A 14,215-nucleotide genomic window follows, 5' to 3' on the forward strand; every position below is an offset into this window, starting at 1 on the left:
CTTCAAGCATACTAACAAAGCAATCATGTCTTCTCAAAATAACATGGCCAAAGAAAGTTATCCCTACAAAATCATATAGTCTGGCTATGCTCTATCTTCATCACACAAAGTATTTAATCATGCACAACCCGATGACAAGCCAAGCAATTGTTTCATACTTTTAATGTTCTCAAACTTTTTCAATCTTCACGCAATACATGAGCGTGAGCGATGGACATAGCACTATATGTGGAATAGAATAGTGGCTGTGGAGAAGACAAAAAGGAGAAGATATTCTCACATCAACTAGGCGTATCAACAGACTATGGAGATGCCCATTAATAGATATCAATGTGAGTGAGTAGGGATTGCCATGCAACAGATGCACTAGAGATATAAGCGTATGAAAGCTCAACAAAAGAAACTAAGTGGGTGTGCATCCAACTCGCTTGCTCACGAAGACCTAGGGCATTTTGAGGAAGCCCATCATTGGAATGTACAAGCCAAGTTCTATAATGTAAAATTCCCACTAGTATATGAAAGTGACAACATAGGAGACTCTCTATCATGAAGATCATGGTGCTACTTTGAAGCACAAGTGTGGTAAATGGATAGTAACATTGTCCCTTCTCTCTTTTTCTCTCATTTTTTGGGGCCTTTTTCTCTTTTTTTATGGCCTCTTTTTTTCGTCTGGAGTCTCATCCCGACTTGTGGGGGAATCATAGCCTCCATCATCCTTTCCTCACATGGGACAATGCTCTAATAATGATGATCATCACACTTTTATTTACTTACAACTCAAGAATTACAACTCAATACTTAAAACAAAATATGACTCTATGTGAATGCCTCCGGCGGAGTACCGAGATATGCAATGAATCAAGAGTGACATGTATGAAAATTATGAACAGTGGCTTTGCCACAAATACAATGTCAACTACATGATCATGCAAAGCAATATGACAATGATGGAACGTGTCATAGTAAACGGAACGGTGGTAAGTTGCATGGCAATATATCTCGGAATGGCTATGGAAATGCCATAATAGGTAGGTATGGTGGCTGTTTGGAGGAAGGTATATGATGGGTGTATGGTACCGGCGAAAGTTGCGCGATACTAGAGAGGCTAGCAACGGTGGAAGGGTGAGAGTGCGTATAATCCATGGACTCAACATTAGTCATAAAAACTCACATACTTATTGCAAAAATCTATTAGTTATCGAAATAAAGTACTGCGCGCATACTCCTAGGGGGATAGATTGGTAGGAAAAGACCATCGCTCGTCCCCGACCGCCACTCATAAGGAAGACAATCAATAAATAAATCATGCTCCGACTTCATCACATAACGGTTCACCATACGTGCATGCTACGGGAATCACAAACTTTAACACAAGTATTTCTCAAATTCACAACTACTCAACTAGCATGACTCTAATATTACCATCTTCATATCTCAAAACAATTATCAAGTATCAAACTTCTCTTAGTATTCAATGCACTTTAAAGTTTTTATCTTGGATGCCTATCATATTAGGACTAAATTTATAACCAAAGAAAATTACCATGCTGTTATAAATGACTCTCAAAATAATATAATGAAGCATGAGATATCAATAATTTCTATAAAATAAAACCACCACCGTGCTCTAAAAGATATAAGTGAAGCACTAGAGCAACATTGTTTAGCTCAAAAGATATAAGTGAAACATAAAGAGTATTCTAATAAATTCCGATTAATGTGTGTCTCTCCCAAAAGGTGTGTACAGCAAGGATTATTGTGGCAAACTAAAAATCAAAGACTCAAATCATACAAGACGCTCCAAGCAAAACACATATCACGTGGTGAATAAAAAATATAGCTCCAAGTAAAGTTTCCGATGGACGAAGATGAAAGAGGGGATGCCTTCCGGGGAATCCCCAAGCTTAGGCTTTTTGGTTGTCCTTGGATTTTACCTTGGGGTGCCTTGGGAATCCTCAAGCTTAGGCTCTTGCCACTCCTTGTTCCATAATCCATCAAATCTTTACCCAAAACTTGAAAACTTCACAACACAAAACTTAACAGAAAATCTCATGAGCTCCGTTAGCGAAATAAAACAAACCACCACTTTAAGGTACTGTAATGAACTCATTATTTATTTATATTGGTGTTAAACCTACTGTATTCCAACTTCTCTATGGTTCATAACCTCCGATACTAGCCATAGGTTCATCAAAATAAGCAAACAACACACGAAAAACAGAATCTGTCAAAAACAGAATAGACTGTAGTAATCTGTATCTAACGCAAACTTCTGTAACTCAGAAAAATCTACCAAAATAGGAAGTCCTAGATAATTTGTTTATTGATCATCTTCAATTGGAATCAGTATTTTATCACATTCTGGCGATTTTTAACAATTATTTTCGTGAACATAAAGTTTCTGGAATTTTTCAGCAAGATCAAATAACTATCATCCAAGAAGATCCTATAGGTTCTACTTGGCACAAACACTAATTAAAACATAAAACCACATCTAACCAGAGGCTAGATAAAATATTTATTACTAAGCAGAAAAAAAACAAGAAAATAAAATAAAATTGGGTTGCCTCCCAACAAGCGCTATCATTTAACGCCCCTAGCTAGGCATAAAGGCAAGAATAGATCTAGGTATTTCCATCTTTGGCATTTAATCCATAAGTAGCTCTCATAATAGATTCATAAGGTAATTTGATTTTCTTTCTAGGAAAGTGTTCCATGCCTTTCCTTAACGGAAATTGGAATCTAATATTTCCTTCTTTCATATCAATAATTGCACCAATCGTTCTAAGGAAACGTCTACCAAGAATAATAGGACACGAAGGATTGCAATCTATATCAAGAACAATGAAATCTACGGGTACATAATTCCTATTTGCAACAATAAGAATATCGTTGATTCTTCCCATAGGTTTCCTAATGGTGGAATCCGCAAGGTGCAAGTTTAAAGAACAATCATCAAAATCACGGAAACCTAGCAAATCACACAAAGTTTTTGGAATCGTGAAAACACTAGCACCCAAATCACACAAAGCATAATATTCATGATCTTTAATTTTAATTTTAATAGTAGGTTCCCACTCATCATAAAGTTTTCTAGGGATAGAAACTTCCAATTCAAGTTTTTCTTCATAAGACTGCATTAAAGCATCAACGATATGTTTAGTAAAAGCCTTATTTTGACTATAAGCATGTGGAGAATTTAGCACGGATTCCAACAAGGAAATACAATCTATTAAAGAATAATTATCATGATTAAATTTCTTGAAATCCAAGATAGTGGGTTCATTGCTATGTGAAGTTTAGACCTCTTCAATCCCACTTTTATCAATTTTTGCATCAAGATCTAAAAACTCCGAATCATTGGGACGCATTTTAACTAAAGTTGACTCATCTCCAGTCCCATCATTATCAAGATTCATATTGCAAAACAAAGATTTAATAGGGGACACATCAATCTCTACTCCTAATGGAGCAGTTGGTGAATAGTCTCCACGGTTTTTTTTCGCTGGTTTTTTCGTCACCTCCCCCACCCCATCCCTTCCCACGCAGCCATCCAAAAAAAACCACACCCAAAAAAAACCATCGACCCCATCATGCGTTGCCCACTCCCATCGATCCCATCTATCGTTTCCGCCGCCGCCGCCCCGAAAAAACTCCATCAATCCCCATCCTTGCTTGCCCACTCCCATCGATCATTGTCACCGCCGCCGCCGCCGTCCGATGGGGGAGACGTCGCCGCTGTCGCCGCCGCCGTCCGAGGGGGAGACGTCGCCGCCGCCGCTGCAAGGTATGGCAGTTTGAATCCCGCCCCCGCCTCTGCAAGGCAGGGCGGTTTCAATCCCACCGCCGCCGAACTCCGGGAATCGCCGCCGCCAAGTCTCCAGGGCAGGGCGGTTTCAAACCCTGCCGACGAACACCGGGATATGCATAATCGTCGCTGCCGCCCCCTCCCCCGGCTGCCCCATGGTCTTCTATCTCTCCCAACTCCGCTGCGTCTTCCGTCTCTGCATGAATCGCTGTTGTGGCAGCCACTCCCCATGGCGGCCATCCGGGCACACCGTTTCCGGGATGATGGAGGTGATGTCGGCCAGTTCCCTGTTTTTGTTGGCATCTTCTGCGATGGGACCCGTGGGGGCAGGTCGCGCGCTGCTCATCTGCGTCGATGGCGTCGGTGTCGTCCTTCCCCTGCCAAGCATGGCAGCTCCTTGGCTGGATCACAGTGATGATACAGTTGGCTCGGCGGCGGCTAAGGATCTCGCAGGCTGGCGTTTATTTGATGTCTGGGTGTTCCAATCGTGATGGAACGGACGTATAATGTACAGTATAAGAATTTGGACGAGGCTCATCTGCGTGGATGGTTGTGGCTTGGCCGCCGGGCACACAATCCATTGATTCACACATAAGGTTTGCCTTTTTCTTCTCTTTGCATTCTTTTCTATTAAGTTTGCAGATTGTTTGTGTTGGCCAACGAAAAAAGATTTAGGACCCTAGATTTATACAGTTTAAGAACTTACAAAGTTTAGCAAGTATCTGGTTCTGAACTTTCGAAGAGTGCTTATAACAGTAATTTCTTCAGTCTTTTGTAATTCCGATTTAATAGCGATTCTGTTGTAGTAGCATCCTTGTATTTCACCATTGGAATGTGTACTGTTTCTTGATTCTTGAATTCTGAGCTGAATGTGCACATTTAGCGACCACTGCGTACGTACGTGCTCTAACGGAAAGTACGTAGCTGACACAGACCGTAGCCATCTACACCAAGGCTCCTCTGCCCTACCGAGTCTTGCAAGCGACCGTCGTAAGAAATATTCCGTGTGATGCCGGCATGTGTTGTTGTTGCACTGTCGCAACCATCCATCTACACACCAAATGTATGTGAACAAGATTCATTGGGGTTCCTCTATTTTCCCATAGTTTTCCTCTTCTTTTCATGCAAGATCAGTCTCTGATCCATCTCACTCGCATGGATGCAGGTCAAAACCGAGTCACGGTGTTCACAATGCTGGGCATTATTTATATCGAAGGACGAGGAGGAAGATTTGGATGACCGTAACCACAATGGCAAGGGCAGCAACATGGTCGTCACCTGCAATGCCGATGGGTGCTGACATTATGATGTTTGGTTTATTTGTTGAAAGTTACAACCCATGTTTCATGATTTATTTGCCACCGGTTAATCATGGTATTTTGAAGTGCTCTGACAATTGCTTGCTGTCTGCATCTCTTACTTTTCAACTTGCTGCATATACAGATATACACCATTAGAATCTGTTTGTAGAATATATTTACTTATTCAACATGCTTCAGTTATGCTTCTTTCAAAATCCAGTTGTAGATTGCAGTGAAGCCCCATTTAGATCTTGGCTATAGTATTATTCTTGTCTTATGACTCGTGACAGATTGATATGTGATACCATGACATAGCATATGTGGTACCGTGGTAGTCACATTTGGTGGTAGTTCTGATTGTTTGCTAGATTACGAGATAATACCAAGTGCTTCTGCAACTCGGTTGCGGTTTTGATAGGAACATGAAGACTTGTGCCATGCCATGCAGCATGTTTGATTAAAAGGAGTAAGTCAACATACAACTTGTTTCTTATGTTTTATTTAGAGAAAATGATTGTTCCTTGTGAGTCATTTTCTTCTACAAATGCAGCATAGTTGCTCCAATATATTGAGCAGGAAGAAGTTTGTTACAAGTGTTTTATAGAGTTGACGCCAGAGACATCCGACGGGATACATTGGTAGGGACTTCGTGAAAGGCGGACTCCATTTAATCCTTTCCAGCTGCTTACTGAACACCAAGCCCTATTTGATATGCTTAATGATTGTTATATAGGTGAAGGAATCGATGAAGAAGCTTCCGTTCAGCATGGTATCTCAATGGAAGAATATCCGAAGCAAACCTCCGCTACTTCTCTGTTCCCTTTCATTTGTCGTGGGAAGACCTTAGGAAGGTAGGAAGACCTTAGGAAGAGCGGGTGGGAGGAAGAGAGGCCTGTGCTATAGATGTAGGCGAACAATGGTCCTTGGAAATTATTAGTACTCTACAAAATGTCTGTCCCCTATGATGCCTACAATGAGCGAGAGAGGGTGGAAGGAAGGGAGAGCGGAGGAAGGAAGATGGGGATATATGTAGAGAGAGGGAGATAGGAGGAAGGGAGATGGGCATATATGTAGAGAGAGGAAGATCAGAGAGGGAGGGGAGATTTACAGGACGATTGTCGTTGAGCCACTCAAATATGTATGTCTCTGTTGCATCGCACGGGCAATTAACTATAGAAAAATTCAAGGCTATTTTTTTAAGTGACATTTATTCAGTGTGTTCCAACCTTTACATGCCTTAACTATAGAATAATCTAATATTATGATTTCTCCAGTAAGCAGTATACTATATACTTAACTGGGACTTTGAATTTGTGCTTTAGGAAAATTTGAATAGACCTCGTCCACGCCGATAATTCCCTGGTACATCAGGTTGAACAATTTTGTTTATGTTGTGAGTGGTCAATATTCCTTACCGCTGGCCACATATCTCACTTTGTGCTGGTCCCCTAGAATATGCTAATGTTTAGTTTCCAATTTTTCAACTATCAAATATCAGTGGACTTTACATGGTTTCTTGCAAAAAAAAGACACATATGGCCCGAGTTTGTTTGCTCAGGAGCATTCTTTCATAGATTATAATAGTCAGTGGCTTAAAAGTATTGTCATTGCTAGAAACATAAAACTGATGAAATAAGAACATATTTGTACCTTATTGCCGGCTGACTATACACACAAGAACCTCGACACTCTCATTACTGTGTTATATATTTAGTTGCAATAGTATTTGATTTTTCATGAAGCAATATGCTTACTGTTTCTTCATTCAGTTTCGTGTTTCAATGACGCATGGAGGACGACGGTCACGAGCGCATTGTCGCAAGCTCACAGGAGGGAGGCACACATCTCATCCGATATAAAAGCACGCTCCAAAGAATCCCTAACCCTCCATGGAGCCATTGCTAGGGGGCGACGAGATCAACGCCACCCATCACGACCACCGAGATGTAGAAGGTATGTCCTGGTGCTTCCCCAGAATCTTTCCTGCCTCTTGAGAGACCACATGGCGTTCTGGTGGCAGTTTTTGGCCAAGGTTGGAAGCCAAGAACACTTCTTAATTTTGATCACGGACTTGACATTGTGGTCGGCGGTGCGTGGTGCAGTGCGGTGATTTCTTGCCTGGCGTATAACAATGTGTGTTCAATGGGTCTCCTCTTCTCACGCACAAGTCTCAGAGGGAGACAACGACAGCTATTCAGAATAACCACAACAAAATTGTTACACAGGTGGTTAGTGGGAGAAGGAACCTGATACCGCAGCCGATTCTGCAACAAGGGTGGTGCGTAGAAGATAGTTGTAGCAAGCATATATATAAGTCACTCTGGAAAAAGTGTGTAGTTATTGTTGTAATAGAGATCCATTCCTATATTTTCACTGATATGCATGGTTGAATAGTACTATGTGTGATATGTGAGAGTAATGTAATACAAAATGAAACATGGTGGAGAGGGCTTCGTGACTGAGCTGGCGAACAAAATGTCAGTGGTGGAAACGGACATGTTATAGAAGATGTTGAGGGTGGCACCGGAGTTAATGGCCAAATGGGGTTCCTCGGCACCGAAGAGAAGGATGCTGCAGCGACACGTACTGGGTTCCATTTCCAACCAGAGAAGAACTTATGAATGGTATGTGCGCGATCCATTCATTCTTTCGTTTGATCCTTATTCCCCTCAACTCAGATTCATTTTATTTTGCACTTATGCATGATTTTGATGGATCAATAAATTTAGTGGCATTAATTGCAATGAGAAATATCATATATCCATAAACTTCACATTGTTGTTGCTACGAGTCTGCTGGTCAGCTACTTCCAGTTATCCTCATCGAGAGTTGATTGTCGGATTTCACCAAGAAATCAAAACAGAGGAAAACCCGCCGGTCTTACTACCGATAGCATCAAACAAGAATATGGGTAATTTCCCTTGTAATGATTATTAGAATTGTTGTTTCTGAAATTCAGTCTTCAGAATTACTATGGCTAAGTGAAGGTGATAAATAATTCCAGTTTAACGAGTACTTGTGGATTGTTTAGATGGAGGAGCACTCTTAGTTTTGTTCTTAGATTCAATTCTGAATCATTTAGTGTGCAATTCAGATTCACGCAGCATTTTTCTTAAATTTTGCCTGCCTGGAAATTATTAATGTCAACTTAATACATAGCATGTCCTGATGTTAAAGATGATGCATTTCTTCACTACAGTCTACATACTTTGTACATATAGCATATCTCTACCGTCAGCAACCCCGTCTAGCTCACTTTTTCAGCGGCATAGCCTTTTTCCAATCTTACGTCAATTGGTCTTTGCTTTGTAGGCACTAGAAAGGAGACGATCCTATCCACTATCACAATGAAACAAGAGAAACAATTCCTTGCAGTCATCTATAAGGTCAGCATGTTAGGGCTTGGTTGATTCATTTATATTGCTATTTCTATGCACACGTAAATGGATCTACGTATCCACAATTAATTTGCTTACCCATGTGAGTTTGGGGATATTTTTTCTCTTGTTAGGATGCATGTCAGATTTAAATTCTCTGATATCTATGTATGTAGTGTAATTTTTATTTTGTAAAAACCTACTACCAGTCCACGCATGAAGGTGCACTTAATTTCTTAGTATTTCTACGTGCATTATCTCTCTTGAATTTACTTAGTAATAGTATTTTGTTATTTGGGTCTGAAGATACCAATATTGCAAAAAGTAAATAATTTGGGAGGAAAGTGATTTGAACTTTATACTGTTAAGGACAGTAAACCAAATTGATTTGTATAGAGATGTGAATAATCAAACCGAAAAAGGGGAGTTGATTAGTAAGGAGACATCTAGGATGTTTCAAATTCTGCCGAAAAGCTCAATATAAATATGTGTAGATGTGTTAAAATTTGTTCACTGAATTTCTGGTAATATAATTAGTACTACTCCCTCTGTTTCTAAATATAAGTCTTTTTTAGATATTCCACTGCGGACTACATACGAAGCAAAATGAGTGAATCTACACTCTAAAATATGTCTATATACATTCGTATGTAGTTTGTATTGAAATCCATAGAAAGACTTATATTTAGAACGGAGGGAGTATATGTTATGGTGGATAAAAATTCTTTTAAATACACTATATATACTGTGTACTAAATGGTGGAATCGTTGGCCGCCTGCCGGCCTTGACTGACATAGAGAGGGAGAACGCCCTAGAACGGATGCTCGCGCATTTGCGCCTCACCAAGGTTCACTGCCTCGCATGCTTCCTAGGCCGAACTGAGATGCCGTCTCGAGCCGCTGCGTTCTCGAAAAAAAATCTCAGATGCCATTGTTCCATTGACCTGATTCTGATTGTTTTGTAGACTAAAATCGTGTTTTGAGATCATATTCATCAAGTGAGAGACACTTTCCAATGTGCTAAGATGTGCAGCTCAACATCATAGGATTGTCACATCTTGAATTCTAGTTCTTAGAGCTTTGGTTTCTAACCCTTATTTGCTTGTCTTGTCTTTTGTTTTACGGGTTTCAAGCTTCAGCACAAATCTTCTGTAGGAAATCTTGTACTCATAGTGTAGAAAAATGCCGTTTTTGTGAAATGTCACAGGAGCTACATTACTAACATTGTTGTAATGTTTGTATGGCATCCTATTCTTTAATCCGTTCAATTACAGAGTTTATGATTATGTAAATGGAGTATGGGATCTGAGAAGAAAAAAAAGGTAATAGTACTTTCGTTCACAGGCAGGTTCGACATATCCTCGTTTACTTCCCCCTTGTCTTCTGACTGACTCCTTAAATCATCAACATGTGTGTATATATAGTTGCATCCGATTCAAGGAAGATAATGGACAAGTGCATTGGTATGAACAGGTCGTCGACTTTGACAGAAAATGCATACAGATTATCAGTTTTCCTGCTGAGTTGTACTATTATGCTACAGAATACGCATAATTAGTTACAGATCAGTAGGCTACTCATCTGGTTAGTTTTCGCAAGTCATTTCTTTTGTGTGTATATATGTTATTTTCCTTTTTACACTAACAAGAGTTTCGTGCTTTCTGGTATGGTGTGGTGCTCCCCACTTCATTTAGTGAGTTCTTCCTTAATGGAGGATATGGTATAGGTAATAGTGAGTGGTGTTCTAGCTTATGCACTATTTTCCCCTGGCCTGAGTTCCACACCATAACATGCCGCCGCCCCGGCCGCCGCGTCTGCCACGGCGCCGACGCCTCCCTGGCTCGCGGGACATCCCCTCTATATATTGTAACAGACTCCCATGAATACAATTGAGTTGCATCCTATAATCTTCTACATGTGTCATCCGGTTTTAATGGACAGGTTCCAGCAAAAAATGTCATGCTATAGGGAAAGAGTGGGAAGGGTGTGTTGTAGGGTGGAATTCTTGTGTTGGAACAACGTGTTGGAGATAACATGGTGAATAGTCCGTACAACTATATTTCTTCCCCACATATGAGTTGGATTTGGGGGAGCCCAGACGGATGAATTTGGGGAGTCTGCTGGGCACCCATTTGAACACGGCCGAACGTATGAGGGAGAAATGAGCTTCGACTTGTTTAATATTGTACAAAAAATATTTGCTGCTAATAATGAGACAAGTTCTGATTTGTAAATGCAATATTCTTCCATGTATACAGAATTACAGATTGAATGAAATATAAGCCAAAGTTGAATCTCAAGCCTTAATTTACACTAAAAAATAATATAGGTTTGATATATGTGTAGAATAGGATATTTTTCGATGAGGTGGTCGTTATCGACATCCTTGTGAAAGTTCGCATGATCTTAGCACGAACCAACTCACAATGCTATCTCGAGCAATGCTTTATTCACTTAAGTATCTTTTTTAGGAAAACACTAGGTTAAAAGCCTACTGCAAAAAATTAGATGCAAAGTTATTATAATTGCCATTTATGATCACGAACGATCTTACTGAATGACTGTTCACATGGCCTTCAAAGAAGAGATATACTAGAAGTTGAGCGCAGTTGGAGGGGCCTTAGTCCTTCCGAGCCAAGAAAAATAGATGGGGCATGTCCAAGCTATTAGTAGATGGGAAAATGTTAAAATATTTTGTGTTGCCATGGTTCTTAATGGTTAGGTATGTGTAATGGTTTGCCAGGGCATTGCAAAATGCAATCAAGTGTCTGGTTGTAGAATCGTGGAATAAGGGAACAAAATCCTGCATGTGTTCTCTTTAATTAATAGAAAATAAAAATAGATATGTTTTTATGGGTTGATTGGTCTTAAGCATAAAAAGGCATCCATGTGCCACCTATCATTTGTAATGCACAATAACGAGTTATATGTTTTTGTACAACTTTCTTTATTTTCTGCGTTAGATCTGATAGTATATGTTAGTGAATTACATTTTTATTGAAATAGATTACAAGTGAAGAGGATTTCAATTATTTTTTGTATGTTATTGGCTATCTTTTGTATACGTGTGACATTTGATATGCAATCAGTAACAAACCAATCCACAATGAATAGGAAGACATAGTAATTTTAAGAATAACCCAGTATCAACAAAAGAATGTTCTTAATTTTTTTAAGGCCCGTGGCAACGCACGGGCACTTTACTAGTCACTTTTAGATCTTCATCTTTATTATCATGAAAACTAGAAGAACACGCTTTCACAAAGTAATCTTTTTTAGCACGCATCCTAGCGGTTCTTTCTTTGCACTCATCAATGGAAATTCTCATAGCCTTGAGAGACTCATTGATATCATGCTTAGGTGGGATAGATCTAAGCTTCAAAGAATCAACATCAAGAGAAATTCTATCCACATTCCTAGCCAACTCATCAATCTTAGGCAATTTTTCTTCAAGCAAAGCATTGAAATTCTTTTGAGAAACCATAAATTCTTTAACACTAGTCTCAAAATCAGAGGGCATATTATTAAAATTTCCATAAGAGTTGTTGTAGGAATTACCATAATTATTAGAGGAATTACTAAGATACGGCCTAGGATTAAAATTTCCTCTATAAGCGTTGTTACCAAAATTGTTCCTACCAACAAAGTTCACATCCATAGATTCATTCTTATTCTCAATCAAAATAGACAAAGGCATATAATTAGGATCAGAAGAAACACTCTTATTAGCAAACAATTTCATAAGTTCATCCATCTTTCCACTCAAAACATTAATCTCTTCGATTGCATGCACCTTTTTACTAATAGATCTTTCAGTGTGCCATTGAGAATAATTAACCATAATATTATCTAGGAGTTTAGTAGCTTCTCCTAAAGTGATTTCCATAAAAGTGCCTCCCGCGGCCGAATCTAAAAGATTTCTAGAAGCAAAATTCAATCCGGCATAAATTTTTTGTATAATCATCCATAAATTCAAACCATGCGTAGGGCAATTACGTATCATTAATTTCATTCTCTCCCAACCTTGTGCAACATGTTCATGATCAAGTTACTTAAAATTCATAATATCATTTCTAAGAGAGATAATCTTAGCGGGAGGAAATATTTAGAGATAAAAGCATCTTTGCACTTATTTCATGAATCAATACTATTTTTAGGCAAGGATGAAAACCAAGTTTTAGCACGATCTCTAAGCGAAAAGGGAAATAGCTTAAATTTAACAATATCATTATCCACATCTTTCTTCTTTTGCATATCGCACAACTCAACAAAGCTATTTAGATGGGTAGCGGCATCTTCACTAGGAAGGCCGACGAATTGATCTTTCATGACAAGATTCAGCAAAGCAGCATTAATTTCACAAGATTCAGCATCGGTAAGAGGAGCAATCGGAGTGCTAAGAAAATCATTGTTGTTGGTATTGGCAAAGTCACACAATTTAGTATTATCTTGAGCCATCGTGACAAGAAAGCAATCCAACACACAAGCAAACAAGAAGCAAGCGAGAGAAAAAGCGAACGGGAAAAGAGGGCGAATAAAACGGCAACGGTGAAGTGGGGGAGAGGAAAACGAGAGGCAAATGGCAAATAATGTAATGCGAGGGATAAGAGTTTGTGATGGGTACTTGGTAAGTCTTGACTTGTGTGTAGACTCCCCGGCAACGGCGCCAGAAATCCTTCTTGCTACCTCTTGAGCATGCGTTGGTTTTCCCTTGAAGAGGAAAGGGTGATGCAGCAAAGTAGCGTAAGTATTTCCCTCAGTTTTTGAGAACCAAGGTATCAATCCAGTAGGAGGCCACACGCAAGTCCCTCGTACCTACACAAACAAATAAGAACCTTGCAACCAACGCGATAAAGGGGTTGTCAATCCCTTCACGGCCACTTGCAAAAGTGAGATATGATAGAGATGATAAGATAATATTTTTGGTATTTTTGTTGTAAAGATTAAAAGTAAAGAACACAAAATAAACGGCGACAGAAATAACTAGTTGACGGAAGATTAATATAGTGGAGAATAGACCCGGGGGCCATAGGTTTCACTAGTGGTTTCTCTCAAGATAGCATAAGTATTACGGTGGGTGAACAAATTACTGTCGAGCAATTGATAGAATTGAGCATAGTTATGAGAATATCTAGGCATGATCATGTATATAGGCATCACGTCCGCAACAAGTAGGCCGACTCCTGCCTGCATCTACTACTATTACTCCACACATCGACCGCTATCTAGCATGCATCTAGAGTATTAAGTTCATAAGAACAGCGTAACGCATTAGGCAAGATGACATGATGTAGAGGGATAAACTCAAGCAATGATATAAAACCCATCTTTTTATCCTCGATGGCAACAATATAATACGTGTCATTTCCCCTACTGTCACTGGGATCGAGCACCGCATGATTGAACCCAAAACTAAGCACTTCTCCCATTGCAAGAAAGATCAATCTAATAGGCCAAACCAAACTGATAATTCGAAGAGACTTGCAAAGATAACCAATCATACATAAAATAATTCAGAGAAGATTCAAATATTGTTCATAGATAATCTTGATCATAAACCCACAATTCATCGGATCTCGACAAACACACCGCAAAAAAAGTTACATCGAATAGATCTCCAAGAAGATCGAGGAGAACTTTGTATTGAGATCCAAAGAGAGAGAAGAAGCCATATAGCTAATAACTATGGACCCGAAGGTCTGAGGTAAACTACTCACACATAATCGGAG

General features: G+C 39.5%; 1 long non-coding RNA gene across 13 annotated transcripts; it reads left to right on the plus strand.

The window, feature by feature from the left end:
- The first annotated feature begins 3,592 nt into the window (after positions 1 to 3,592).
- Positions 3,593 to 10,720, plus strand: LOC123098199 (uncharacterized). 13 transcript variants are annotated; one of them, XR_006447676.1, is made up of 8 exons: positions 3,593 to 4,871; positions 4,974 to 5,575; positions 5,660 to 5,747; positions 5,843 to 7,062; positions 7,212 to 8,020; positions 8,422 to 8,495; positions 9,761 to 9,808; positions 9,911 to 10,720. It is a non-coding gene; the product is annotated as an uncharacterized lncRNA (long non-coding RNA). The 13 variants fall into 13 exon arrangements; XR_006447670.1 differs by having other exon boundaries at positions 8,422 to 10,070; positions 10,181 to 10,720; XR_006447671.1 differs by having other exon boundaries at positions 8,422 to 9,808.
- The last annotated feature ends 3,495 nt before the right edge of the window (positions 10,721 to 14,215 follow it).

Source organism: Triticum aestivum, chromosome 4D (assembly GCF_018294505.1).
Source record: "Triticum aestivum cultivar Chinese Spring chromosome 4D, IWGSC CS RefSeq v2.1, whole genome shotgun sequence".
NCBI classification, from domain to species: Eukaryota; Viridiplantae; Streptophyta; class Magnoliopsida; order Poales; family Poaceae; genus Triticum; species Triticum aestivum.